Below are 11,764 nucleotides of genomic sequence, written 5' to 3'. Positions count from 1 at the left end.
TAGACTGTGATACAGAAGTGGAGGCCATCGCCGATGGAGCACCAGAAGGAAGCTACGAGCTGGTCTACGAGGAGCCTGATCTTACCGGTGGAGTGGAAGGAATAGACTATGGGATAGTCTACGAACCCGACGAGAATGAGATGGAGGAGTAGTGATATACCTTAGTATCATAGAGCCGAGCAGCGTAGTGGCATACTTAAATAAGTTGCTGAGCTCTTTCTTATATAGATGTGAGTTGTAATCGTACTTTAGTAGTATCTTAGGGTGTTCTCATAGGACCTGTGAGAATGCCAACTTGTTAAGACAATGTTTGTAATAATATTTGGAGTGTTATGATCTGCAATGTTTCTGTTGTACCACTCCGAGGGATATGGCAATTGTGAAGAAGTCCCTTCACAAAGATCATAACAACGACTTGTATACTACAACATGCAGTGGTATGCTGGGTCACCGCAGCTGGTATCAGAGCAAATGTTGCGACCTTAGGTTGGAAAAACCTAGTATAGGGAAGAAACCTGTAGGAGTCAAGTAGAAATAGAAAAGGATTCTCTAGAAATATGGTGATTATTCACATGAGAATAGCAAAACCATATCTTTTAGTGCGATAATTCTTTATTATAGCTATTATGATACATCATCACTACTAATACTCTGCTTTTGTATACAGCCATAATGGCGTACACGTTTCCTAAGAGGACTTTGAGGAAGGTTGAGGGTTGGCTCGGTGATTATGATGGACCAATTACAGCTCTCCTGTGTGGGATGCTGAAGGAACTCCATTGTGAAACTCGTATACCTGTTCTCAAGTATACCTATTATGACGGAGAGATCCTAACCAAGTGTAGAGTTTCGGTCCAACTACCGGCGCAACTGACGATGAGTCGTATAATGCCGTACGGAGAGGCCAAAACCATCACCACAGCCTATCACATGGCCCTATTCAAGGCAATCCTTGAGATAAGGCAGCACAAGTCAGTAGAACTGCTATGTTCAGAGTATTCCCATATACCTCATGCCGAGGAAGATGAGGATCCCACTATGAATCATCTGGTGTTGGCACAGAGAAGTCCTAAAGCTGCAACAAAGCACATGGACATCTGTAAGTCTTTATTGACCACGATGTACCTTTTACACATGAAGATGGTGGGTGAGATTGACCACATGCTAGCTGAGTTCACGGACCCTGATAAAGTCCAAGCTCGGATGCATGATCTGAGGGCACAACCCCAATACACAACACCCTTCTTTAGTCTCAATAGCCCTGTAGATTTGAGTGACCAGTTGCCCAAGAGAGATCCACTTACACCCAACTTTGTTCCACACTATCCACACGTGTCAGCATCGTATGATACTGGATATGGGGGAGATCATTCATGGAACCTAAACTGCTCGGAGTCACCGATCGAGAATTTGACTGGTTGGCGTTTCGGGGAACCTTTCGGAGATGAGGAGGAGCCTATTCCATGTGATACAGGAGATGAAAGTGGTGGGGTTAACCAGTACGTTAACCAACACTATGGGCAGGAAGAGGAAGGTACTGACTCCATTTCTTTAGACTTGGAGATGGGGTTATCAAAACCATCGCAGTACGAGGAAGGTGAGAGCTCTGGAGTAAAGAAGAACAAGAAGAAGAAGAAGAAGAAGATGATGATGAGGGGGCAGGTGAATAGAAACCCTTCATGGATGGCGGAAGAAGGAGGTATGTATCCTACTGGGGATACATACGAGTCATTGTCTAGTTACTTAGGCATGACTGATCTCTGTCTCGGCACTTCGTCCGATTCAGATTACATACCTACTGGAAGGACCTTTGTTCCGGACGGTGTCCGGAAGACAAGTCGCTGTACCGGATGGATGATGGCGTGTAACTCACACGTTCGTTGGGAACCCCAAGAGGAAGGTATGATGCGCACAGCAGCAAGTTTTCCCTCAGAAAGAAATCAAGGTTTATCGAACCAGGAGGAGCCAAGAAGCACGTTGAAGGTTGATGGCGGCGGGATGTAGTGCGGCGCAACACCAGGGATTCCGGCGCCAACGTGGAACCTGCACAACACAACCAAAGTACTTTGCCCCAACGAAACAGTGAGGTTGTCAATCTCACCGGCTTGCTGTAACAAAGGATTAACCGTATTGTGTGGAAGATGATTGTTTGCAGAAAACAGTAGAACAAGTATTGCAGTAGATTGTATTTCAGTAAAGAGAATTGGACCGGGGTCCACAGTTCACTAGAGGTGTCTCTCCCATAAGACGAACAGCATGTTGGGTGAACAAATTACAGTTGGGCAATTGACAAATAAAGAGGGCATGACCATGCACATACATATCATGATGAGTATAGTGAGATTTAATTGGGCATTACGACAAAGTACATAGACCGCCATCCAACTGCATCTATGCCTAAAAAGTCCACCTTCAGGTTATCATCCGAACCCTCCGTATTAAGTTGCAAAGCAACAGACAATTGCATTAAGTATGGTGCGTAATGTAATCAACAACTACATCCTTAGACATAGCATCAATGTTTTATCCCTAGTGGCAACAGCACAACACAACCTTAGAACTTTCTCACACTGTCCTGTGTCAATGCAGGCATGAACCCACTATCGAGCATAAGTACTCCCTCTTGGAGTTACAAGCATCTACTTGGCCAGAGCATCTACTAGTAACGGAAAGCATGCAAGATCATAAACAACACGTAGATATAACTTTGATAATCAACATAACAAGTATTCTCTATTCATCGGATCCCAACAAACGCAACATATAGAATTACAGATAGATGATCTTGATCATGTTAGGCAGCTCACAAGATCCGACAATGATAGCACAATGGGGAGAAGACAACCATCTAGCTACTGCTATGGACCCATAGTCCAGGGGTAGACTACTCACACATCACACCGGAGGAGACCATGGCGGCGTAGAGTCCTCCGGGAGATGATTCCCCTCTCCGGCAGGGTGCCGGAGGCGATATCCTGGATCCCCCGAGATGGGATCGGCGTTGGCGGCGTCTCTGGAAGGTTTTTCGTATCGTGGCTCTCGGTACTGGGGGTTTCGTCACGGAGGCTTTAAGTAGGCGGAAGGGCAAGTCAAGAGGCGGCACGGGGGGCCCAAACCACAGGCCGGCGTGGCCAGGGGTGGGGCCGCGCCGCCCTAGGGTTTGGCCACCCCGTGGCCCCTCTTCGTTTCGTCTTCGGACTTCTGGAAGCTTCGTGGAAAAATAGGCCCCTGGGCTTTGATTTCATCCAATTCCGAGAATATTTCCTTACTAGGATTTCTGAAACCAAAAACAGCAGAAAAACAATCGGCACTTCGGCATCTTGTTAATAGGTTAGTTCCAGAAAATGCACGAATATGACATAAAGTGTGCATAAAACATGTAGATAACATCAATAATGTGGCATGGAACATAAGAAATTATCGATACGTCGGAGACGTATCAGCATCCCCAAGCTTAGTTCTGCTCGTCCCGAGAAGGTAAAACGATAACACAGATAATTTCTGGAGTGACATGCCATCATAATCTTGATCATACTATTTGTAAAGCATATGTAGTGAATGCAGCGATCAAAACAATGTATATGACATGAGTAAACAAGTGAATCATAAAGCAAAGACTTTTCATGAATAGCACTTCAAGACAAGCATTAATTAAGTCTTGCATAAGAGTTAACTCATAAAGCAATAATTCAAAGTAAAGGCATTGAAGCAACACAAAAGAAGATTAAGTTTCAGCGGTTGCTTTCAACTTGTAACATGTATATCTCATGGATATTGTCAACATAGAGTAATATAATAAGTGCAATAAGCAAGTATGTAGGAATCAATGCATAGTTCACACAAGTGTTTGCTTCTTGAGATGGAGAGAAATAGGTGAACTGACTCAACATAAAAGTAAAAGAATGGTCCTCCATAGAGGAAAAGCATCGATTGCTATATTTGTGCTAGAGCTTTGATTTTGAAAACATGAAACAATTTTGTCAACGGTAGTAATAAAGCATATGCATCATGTAAATTATATCTTATAAGTTGCAAGCCTCATGCATAGTGTACTAATAGTGCCCGCACCTTGTCCTAATTAGCTTGGACTACCGGATCATCACAATGCACTGTTTTAACCAAGTGTCACAAAGGGGTACCTCTATGCCGCCTGTACAAAGGTCTAAGGAGAAAGCTCGCATCGGATTTCTCGCTATTGATTATTCTTCAACTTAGACATCCATACCGGGACAACATAGACAACAGATAATGGACTCCTCTTTTATGCATAAGCATGTAACAACAATTAATAATTTTCTCATTTGAGATTTGAGGATATATGTCCAAAACTGAAACTTCCACCATGGATCATGGCTTTAGTTAGCGGCCCAATGTTCTTCTCTAACATTATGCATGCTTAACCATAAGGTGGTAGATCTCTCTTACTTCAGACAAGACGGACATGCATAGCAACTCACATGAAATTCAACAATGAATAATTGATGGCGTCCCCAGTGAACATGGTTATCGCTCAACAAGCAACTTAATAAGAGATAAAGTGCATAATTACATATTCAATACCACAATAGTTTTTAAGCTATTTGTCCCATGAGCTATATATTGCAAAGGTGAATGATGGAATTTTAAAGGTAGCACTCAAGCAATTTACTTTGGAATGGCGGAAAATACCATGTAGTAGGTAGGTATGGTGGACACAAATGGCATAGTGGTTGGCTCAAGTATTTTGGATGCATGAGAAGTATTCCCTCTCGATACAAGGTTTAGGCTAGCAAGGTTTATTTGAAACAAACACAAGGATGAACCGGTGCAGCAAAACTCACATAAAAGACATATTGAAAACATTATAAGACTCTACACCGTCTTCCTTGTTGTTCAAACTCAATACTAGAAATTATCTAGACCTTAGAGAAACCAAATATGCAAACCAAATTTTAGCATGCTCTATGTATTTCTTCATTAATGGGTGCAAAGCATATGATGCAAGAGCTTAATCATGAGCACAACAATTGCCAAGTATCACATTACCCAAGACATTTATAGCAATTACTACATGTATCATTTTCCAAATCCAACCATATAACAATTTAACGAAGGAGAAACTTCGCCATGAATACTATGAGTAGAAACCAAGGACATACTTGTCCATATGCTACAGCGGAGCGTGTCTCTCTCCCATAAAGTGAATGCTAGGATCCATTTTATTCAAACAAAACAAAAAACAAAAACAAACCGACGCTCCAAGAAAAAGCACATAAGATGTGATGGAATAAAAATATAGTTTCAGGGGAGGAACCTGATAATGTTGTCGATGAAGAAGGGGATGCCTTGGGCATCCCCAAGCTTAGACGCTTGAGTCTTCTTAATATATGCAGGGGTGAACCACCGGGGCATCCCCAAGCTTAGAGCTTTCACTCTCCTTGATCATGTTGCATCATACTCCTCTCTTGATCCTTGAAAACTTCCTCCACACCAAACTCGAAACAACTCATTAGAGGGTTAGTGCACAATAAAAATTAACATATTCAGAGGTGACACAATCATTCTTAACACTTCTGGACATTGCATAATGCTACTGGACATTAGTGGATCAAAGAAATTCATCCAACATAGCAAAAGAGGCAATGCGAAATAAAAGGCAGAATCTGTCAAAACAGAACAGTTCGTATTGACGAATTTTAAAATGGCACCAGACTTGCTCAAATGAAAATGCTCAAATTGAATGAAAGTTGTGTACATATCTGAGGATCATGCACGTAAATTGGCTTAATTTTCTGAGCTACCTACAGGGAGATAGACCCAGATTCGTGACAGCAAAGAAATCTGGAACTGTGCAGTAATCCAAATCTAGTACTTACTTTTCTATCAACGGCTTAACTTGGCACAACAAAAGACAAAACTAAGATAAGGAGAGGTTGCTACAGTAGTAAACAACTTCCAAGACACAAAATAAAAACAAAGTACTGTAGGTAAAAACATGGGTTGTCTCCCATAAGCGCTTTTCTTTAACGCCTTTCAGCTAGGCGCAGAAAGTGTGTATCAAGTATTATCGGGAGACGAAGTGTTCTCAGCGGGGTGTGAATTGTTCTCAACTATGCATATTATCTTTTCTATGTGAGTTTCAGAGGCTCCCTTTTCATTAGTCTTGGGCTTGCTACTCTCATCAAACAAATCTTCAGGAACAATCCAATCAAAATTCTTTTCTAATGCCTCACACATTCCCAAGAGCTTGCAAGGTATTGATGTTTTAATGTCCCCCTCATAATTAACTTTATTAGTGTACTTTTGTCTATCCTTTTCCATCTTCTCAAGGGTGCTAGCAAAGTTGGTATAAGAGCCTAGCATATTATATTTAGTGAAAACTTTTCTAGCTTCTCTCGCTATTCCCCCAAATTCTTTAAGAAGGGTTTCTAATACAAAATCTTTCTTTTCTCCTTCTTCCATATCACTGAGTGTAAGAAACATATGTTGAATCACAGGATTAAGATTAACAAATCTAGCTTCTAATGCGTGTACTAAAGAAGCGACAGCAATTTCATAAGTGGGGGCAAGTTCTGCCAAGTGTCTATCTTCAAAATCTTCGACCGTACTAATATGAGTGAAAAAATCTTCTATATTGTCTTTCCCAAGGATAGACCCTCGACCTACCGGTACATCTTTAAGAACAAACTTAGGAGGAAACATTATGAAATAAGTAAAGTAAATGCAAGTAACTAATTTTTTTGTGTGTTTTTGATAGCAAACAAGATAGCAAGTAAAGTAAAACTAGCAACTAATTTTTTTGTATTTTGATTTAGTGCAGCAAACAAAATAGTAAATAAAACTAAGCAAGACAAAAACAAAGTAAAGAGATTGAGAAGTGGAGACTCCCCTTGCAGCGTGTCTTGATCTCCCCGGCAACGGCGCCAGAAAATATGCTTGATGGCGTGTAACTCACACGTTCGTTGGGAACCCCAAGAGGAAGGTATGATGCGCACAGCAGCAAGTTTTCCCTCAGAAAGAAACCAAGGTTTATCGAACCAGGAGGAGCCAAGAAGCACGTTGAAGGTTGATGGCGGCGGGATGTAGTGCGGCGCAACACCAGGGATTCCGGCGCCAACGTGGAACCTGCACAACACAACCAAAGTACTTTGCCCCAACGAAACAGTGAGGTTGTCAATCTCACCGGCTTGCTGTAACAAAGGATTAACCGTATTGTGTGGAAGATGATTGTTTGCAGAAAACAGTAGAACAAGTATTGCAGTAGATTGTATTTCAGTAAAGAGAATTGGACCGGGGTCCACAGTTCACTAGAGGTGTCTCTCCCATAAGACGAACAGCATGTTGGGTGAACAAATTACAGTTGGGCAATTGACAAATAAAGAGGGCATGACCATGCACATACATATCATGATGAGTATAGTGAGATTTAATTGGGCATTACGACAAAGTACATAGACCGCCATCCAACTGCATCTATGCCTAAAAAGTCCACCTTCAGGTTATCATCCGAACCCCTCCAGTATTAAGTTGCAAAGCAACAGACAATTGCATTAAGTATGGTGCGTAATGTAATCAACAACTACATCCTTAGACATAGCATCAATGTTTTATCCCTAGTGGCAACATCACAACACAACCTTAGAACTTTCTCATCCTTTGTCCCGGTGTCAATGCAGGCATGAACCCACTATCGAGCATAAGTACTCCCTCTTGGAGTTACAAGCATCTACTTGGCCAGAGCATCTACTAGTAACAGAAAGCATGCAAGATCATAAACAACACGTAGATATAACTTTGATAATCAACATAACAAGTATTCTCTATTCATCGGATCCCAACAAACGCAACATATAGAATTACAGATAGATGATCTTGATCATGTTAGGCAGCTCACAAGATCCGACAATGATAGCACAATGGGGAGAAGACAACCATCTAGCTACTGCTATGGACCCATAGTCCAGGGGTAGACTACTCACACATCACACCGGAGGCGACCATGGCGGCGTAGAGTCCTCCGGGAGATGATTCCCCTCTCCGGCAGGGTGCCGGAGGCGATCTCCTGGATCCCCCGAGATGGGATCGGCGTTGACGGCGTCTCTGTAAGGTTTTTCGTATCGTGGCTCTCGTGACCGGGGGTTTCTGTCACGGAGGCTTTAAGTAGGCGGAAGGGCAAGTCAAGAGGCGGCACGGGGGCCCAAACCACGAGCCGGCGCGGCCAGGGTGGGGCCGCGCCGCCTAGGGTTTGGCCACCCCGTGGCCCCTCTTCGTTTCGTCTTCGGACTTCTGGAAGCTTCGTGGAAAAATAGGCCCCTGGGCTTTGATTTCGTCCAATTCCGAGAATATTTCCTTACTAGGATTTCTGAAACCAAAAACAGCAGAAAACAGCAACTGGTACTTCGGCATCTTGTTAATAGGTTAGTTCCAGAAAATGCACGAATATGACATAAAATGTGCATAAAACATGTAGATAACATCAATAATGTGGCATGGAACATAAGAAATTATCGATACGTCGGAGACGTATCAATGGACCCCAGGAATGTATGCGGAGGCGAATGAAGACGATGAGGAGTAGAGCTCCAAGGAAGAATAAAGTAGTATAGGTGGTATTGTAATAGAACATATTTTAAATTCTGTTGGCTTGGGCTTGAAGCCAAATAAGTGGTTATATATGTACCACATGTAATATATGTGTGTATGTTATGTTATATATGGTGTATATACATAATAAATGTTTGTTTTGGATTTGCTTCTTGATTTCATTGTGTGACTAGTTCTGGGCAATGAGTTGAGCTCAGAAAACATTCGCATGGTGTAATTATGAGTAATCGCTCCTTGTTACAGGACTAGGGGGAAATGGCGTTAGTTGAAACCGAAGATGCTCGGAGAGAGCGAGAGGCGAGAGAAAAAGAGGAAGCAGATGCAGCAGCTAGAGCAGAGAATGCACCACCACCACCACATCCAATGATGCATCCAGATTTCCAACAATACATGAGAGCAATGGAAGAAGATAGGAGGAGGTACCAGGAGAGTCAAAACAAGAACATGCAAGATTTCTTTACCCATGTCATTAATGACAGGGGTAATGAAGGCAAGGGAGTAACCTTATCAGACTTCCAAAATGCAAGACCACTACCTTTTGCATTAGCCCCAGAACCAATGGATGCAGAAGACTGGCTCATGGATACGGAAAGGAAGTTGAAGACCGTTGGATGCAACGATGTGGAAAAGATTCGGTATGCCACTTACCTGTTGTCAGGACCAGCAGCGTCATGGTGGGAGAATCTTGTGGCTGTACACCCTCCAGAAAAGGTGTTCACCTGGGAGGAATTCAAGAAGAAGTTCCGGGATGCCCATGTTCCGAAGAGCGTGGTGGAGCTGAAGAAGAGAGAGTTTGATGAACTACATCAGAACACTGCACCTATTATACAATATGTTCGTGATTTCAACAGGTTGTCAAGGTATGCACCTGAGGAAGTTGACACTGAAGAGAAAAGAAAGAAGCGATTCATGAAAGGCATGAATCCATACATGAAGATGCAACTGAGGTTGGCACGGACTGCAGAATTCCAGGAACTGATTTATTCGGCAATCACTTTCGAGGATGATTACAGGCAGGTCCAAGAGGATAGGAGGAAGAGGGCTCGCATCGTGCCAAGGAAGTATCCAGTCAGTAAACCAACACCAGATCGGAGTTTCAAACCCCGATTCCGACCTACTGGTAACTAGTACAACCGGGGAGGTCAGACACAGAACCCAAAGAACGAGATAATCTGTCACAATTGTGGACAGAGAGGACATGTGCAGAAGGATTGTCAGAAGCCCAAGATCATATGTTATGGTTGTGGGAAAGAGGGACACATCAAGCCAGAGTGTCCAAACAAGGCAGCAATGAGTGGACCAAGTTCAGGAGGACAAGGTGGAAGTGGCAACAACAACAACAACAACAACCGCAACAACAACAAGAACAACAAGAGGGGCAAGCCTTATTGAAAGCTGAACTGCACAACTTTGGAGCAAGCAGGAGAGTTGGATCAAGAAGTCTTAGGTATGCTCAGCATTCTTACTCATCCTGGCAAAGTATTATTTGATACTAGGGCAACTACATCATTTCTTGCACGGGAATTTGTGGAAAAATTCGGGCTTAGATGTTCTAAGTTAGAAACCCCTATAACTGTCCTATCTGCGGGGGGAACGATCTTAGTAACCCACGTGAAAGAAGCACAGGTCATCACCATATGTGACTGTGTGTATTTCGCGGACCTATTCATCATTCCCATGAAGGACATATCAGTCATTCTAGGGATGGACTGGTTGACGGAGAATGGAGCAGTGATCAACTGTGGTGACAAGACAGTATCACTTCGCAACTCTATTGGAGGTCAAATAGTATTCCAAGGGGACAAGTACACTCAGTTGGAGATAGGACTGGAGCTGAATAGTCTGAAGGAGGTGAAGATTGAAGATATCCCTGTTGTAAATGAGTTTCAAGATGTATTTCCCAAGGAACTACCGGGAATGCCACCCGATAGGGAGATCGAGTTTACCATAGATCTGATTCCAGGCACAGCACCAATAGCTCAACCACCATATAAGATGGGACCAAAGGAGTTAGTGGAACTGAAGGCTCAGATAGATGAACTGGAACAGAAAGGATTTATCCAAGAAAGTGTGTCACCATGGGGTACACCAGTTATTTTTGTGGATAAAAGAGATGGAGGAAAAAGAATGTGTGGAGATTACAGGAATCTAAATAATGTAACAATCAAGAACAAGTACCCTTTACCTAGGATACAAGATTTTTTGATCAAGTTCAAGGAGTTGGAGTTTTCTCGAAGATAGATTTAAGGTCAGGATACCATCAAATCAAGATCAAGAAGGAAGATGTACCAAAAACAGCGTTTGTATCAAGGTATGGACACCATGAATACTTGGTTGTACCATTTGGACTAAGAAATGCACCAGCTATTTTCATGAATTTGATGAACAAGATATTCATGAAGTACTTGGACAAGTTTGTGATAATATTCATTGATGACATTTTAATCTACTCCAAAGATAAAGAAAGACATGCCAAGCATTTGAAGATAGTTCTGCAAATTTTAAGAGAACATCAGCTATATGCAAAGTTCAGCAAGTGCAAGTTTTGGTTAGATAGTGTTGAGTTTCTTGGACATGTCATAACCAAAGAAGGAATAGCGGTAAATCCAAGTAAGGTTCAGTCAGTATTGGAATGGAAGTCACCTAAAAATGCTAAGGAAATCAGAGGATTCCTTGGTATGGCAGGTTATTATCGAAGGTTTATTGAAGGATTTTCAAAGATTGCTGGACCAATGACTAAGTTACTCAAGAAAAATACCCCATTTGTATGGACTGATGAGTGTAAAGCCAGTTTCCAAACACTCAAGGAGAAGTTAACCACAGCACCGGTGTTAGCAGTTCCAGAACCCGGAAAGGATTACACGGTGTATTGTGATGCTTCCAAGAATGGACTTGGATGTGTTCTAATGCAAGATCGTAAAGTGATAGCTTACGGATCAAGACAACTAAAGCCACATGAACATAACTACCCAGTACATGACTTAGAATTGGCGGCAGTTGTGTATGCTTTAAAGAGTTGGAGGCAATTTCTCTGTCAACACCCGGATTTTTAAGTCCAGATGCCTATTATGTCATTCATCGCAATCCCAGGATAATGTTGTTGCGAGGCATAATAGTCGAATATCACAGTCATTATTTATTACAAGCCATAATGTCATACAATCTTGAATCACATGATTCA

The sequence above is a fragment of the Lolium perenne genome, chromosome 6 (genome assembly GCF_019359855.2).
Source record: "Lolium perenne isolate Kyuss_39 chromosome 6, Kyuss_2.0, whole genome shotgun sequence".
Classification (NCBI taxonomy): domain Eukaryota; kingdom Viridiplantae; phylum Streptophyta; class Magnoliopsida; order Poales; family Poaceae; genus Lolium; species Lolium perenne.
This window is presented reverse-complemented; position numbering follows the sequence as displayed.